This window comes from Tupaia chinensis, unplaced genomic scaffold (genome assembly GCF_000334495.1).
Source record: "Tupaia chinensis unplaced genomic scaffold, TupChi_1.0 Scaffold000140_1, whole genome shotgun sequence".
Lineage (NCBI taxonomy): Eukaryota > Metazoa > Chordata > Mammalia > Scandentia > Tupaiidae > Tupaia > Tupaia belangeri.
Window position 1 is genome coordinate 977,539 of NW_006159610.1, and position 3,558 is coordinate 981,096.

The window sequence follows — 3,558 nt, forward strand, 5'->3', positions numbered from 1 at the left end:
AGCCCTTAAACGATGACTGTCCTGTGGCTGGGATGACTCTGGTGTGTGCTCTCTATCATTTATCAGCGCTTCTTGATGGGATTAAGCGGCAGTCACCCAAGTGGTAGTTCACTCAATAATGCATCCTTTATTGGCTGCCTTCCCTCCCCTGTCTCTCTTCCACATTCCCTTATTGAAGTTTCCTGCCCTTCCAGAATATACTACCAGCACTTGAATATTTGTCTCAGGGACTGCTTCTGGCCAAACTCAAAATGAAAGAAATACCAAAGACAAATACTGAACCAAGGTGCCTCGTTTTCTAACCTCATTAACTACTCCCCTGCTCTCCCAATCCTCTGCTCCCACATATACACAAACACAGTATTTTGGTGTAATTCCTAAGACTAAACTCAAAATAGATCCAGCTGGCAGGTAGAGATGGTGGTGGTAGTAGGCAGAATCCTAGATTCTGTAGAGCATTTCCATTAGAAAATACATGAACTATTACATAATGACAACTATTAAAATCAGAGTAGAGAGACTGGATTTTATAAATAGTTTGATAGCCAGATCATAAAATCCATTTCATGGATGCAGAGTTTCTGTTGAACATAATGAAAAAGTCCTAAAACTTGATAGTGCTGATTGGTTGTACAACATTTTAAATAGCTTAATGCCACTGAATGGTGTATGTAAACATGGTTAAACCTCAGCCACTATGATACCTGGAGGCTGCAGCCACATGGCAGCCCCAAGTTCAAGTCGTTGCCTGAAGAAGACAGGCCAGACGAGAGGCACACACTGCAGTTTTAGGTAAGAAGTAACCTGGAGAAAGAGGATAGAGGTAGAAGATCCTGTCAAATCCTCACCACTACCTTCTCTCATTAAAACATTAAATATTGGGACCAGCAGATGGCATAATGGTTACATTGCTGGACTCTCATGTAGTCCGTTGTGGTTCGAGTCCCAGACCCGAAGACTTAAACCTCACACTAGGCACATGTGCATGACTGCCCAAAATCCCGAGAGGAGAATGGAGGAGGAGGTATTGCAGCATGACCATCCCCCCCACCAGGAGATGGTTTCTAACTTTCTGTCTCTCTTGTCTCTCTGGCAAGCATATGCATCCTATAGCAAAAATATCTCTCTCAAAGAATTTTTGTAATTAAATAGTTTCTAAATGGTTAAAATGACAAGTGTTATGTTATATATATATATATATGTATTTCATCACTATAAAAAATGTTTAAAGTTTCTGTAAATTTATTTGTTGCTAAAAATAATAGTAGGAGGTTCCCCAAAATGTTGTAAACTCGATCCAAATACTTCTACCAGAGCCAAATTCAGGCAATCAATATGATGCGCATGACTATAGAGTTGGGAAGAGACGCACAGTAGCACCTCATTAATGATGCTTTCGGTATTTGTAACCCTGTTTATTTCCCTCTCGTGTTGTACCAGGATTGGTTTGTATAACCAGTTGAGGTAGAAGTGTGATATGCTACTTCTACAGTTAGGTTAAAAAGGACACTGCTGCTTCTCTCTTTCTCTCTCTCTATCTCTCTCTTGCTCCACATACTTTGGAGAAAGCTTCCATGATGTGAATTGCTTAATGCAAAACCCCATATAGCAAAGAACTGAGGCTTCTAGGCAACAGCCATATGAGTTGACATTCTTGCAAGTGACATCTCCAACTCCAGTCAAACCTTGAGATGGTTACATCCCCTGTTGATCTCTCAATCACCATCTCAGGAGACACCCTGAACCAAAACCAACAAGCCACGCTGTGCTCAGATTCCTGACTTATGAGCTGTGTGCTCTAATAAATGTTTGCATTTTTTTTGGGGGGGGAGGATTTTGCTATAGGGCGTGTGCACTCACCAGAAAGACAGAGAGAGACAGAAAGTGAGAAATCACTCCCCAGGGGGAATGGCCACACCTCAATTCCTCTCCTCCATTCTCCTCTTGGGATCTTGGGCGGGCATGCATGCACACGCGCCCGGAGTGAGTTTAAGTCACCGGGTCCAGGACCTGAACTGTGGTCGAATACATGAGAGTCCAGTGACATAGCCATTATGCTAACTGCTGGTCCGAATGTTTGCATTTTAAGCTGCTAAATGTTGGGGTGATTTTTTTTAGATGTAGTAATAGATACCTCATATACCACCATAGAAATAAAACAGATCGAGACACATTCAAAACATAGAAAATAGTAAACTAGTAATAGTAAAATAATTAGGAAGTGAAGAGTTTTCAATACTTACTACCTATGGTTTAAATATAATTTATATAATTAAAGTTTTAATAATAGTTGTTTAATAGATAACTTAGAAATATTCTGAAAATTTAACAATCACATCTCATGAGCCTATGTGAACCAGTTCTAGCACTCGATTGACTCTCATCTACTGATTGCCAAATGTTTTGGTTGTATATATCAATTCTTTGAGCTTACAGTTGCAAAATATTTGTGGTTAGTTTTATATTACATACATGCATTACTCTTGTAACATGGTTATAAAAATTCTAAGAGAAAAATAAATGATATCTTAAAAGTAAATTTATATCATTTATTTATGATATAAAACTTCTTCTTTCCATTAGAAACAAACTTCCCTTTTTTTGGTTAATGATAGAGCACATGCACACACATGAGAAAGAGAGAAAGAGACAGAGAGATGAGCACCCTTCATGGGGTCCGGTCAGGTCACAATCTACTGCCTCCAGTCTTCCAGATCCTCGGTGCTCACACCTGTGCTCATAGGATTAGAACTTCCAGTCACTACATGGACCTAGCTTCTCCTAAGCAGTGCATTTTGCTGTGCCCAGAAATAGACTTTTTTAAAAGCAAGAGCAATGTGTCAGCTCTATTAGTTCATCACTGTTTCCACCTATAACATAGCTTCAATAGAGCACATGCTAGGAGAACTGAATGATCAGGCTTGCCAATTTCTTGTGGTGTCCTTGTGCTGGAGTGATTAAAATTCAATGCATGGTCTCTCTGCAGGAATATGTGAAGACCACTTCTTTATTTCCTGGATAAAAACTAAATAACAAAATTTCTAAAACTATGAAATTGTTTACTTGCAATTATAGTATTTCACAATTTTATGAAATAGGATGAATGAAAAAGGGGATCATTGTCTATTGCAACTCACTGTGGAATCCCTACTCTTCCCAGGATACTTGGTATTGTGTCGTTGATAAATGACTAACTGAGCCAAGTGAGGGTGTCAGTGTCAACATTATATTATTGGATCGTCAAGAAAGTCATGATGCATTTTTGCATAGAAAAATATTAAAGTTTGACTCCTTTCATTTTGAAAGAGAAGTAAATAAACGTTTTATTACTTTTCCTAATACACCAATGGATCATTTTACCAGATCCCATGTGTCTTCTCCCTCACTTCTCTTCCTTCTTTAGAGATCTATAGTCTAATCTTTCATTGTGAAAGAATGTTAGCAAGTGTCATTAAGTGACCAGGTAGGGTCCCTAACTAGGGCTCCCAAGAGGTACAACCCTTTTTCTTTTTCTTTTTCTTTTTTTTTTTTTTTTTTTTTTAGGGGTTTTTTTTCTTT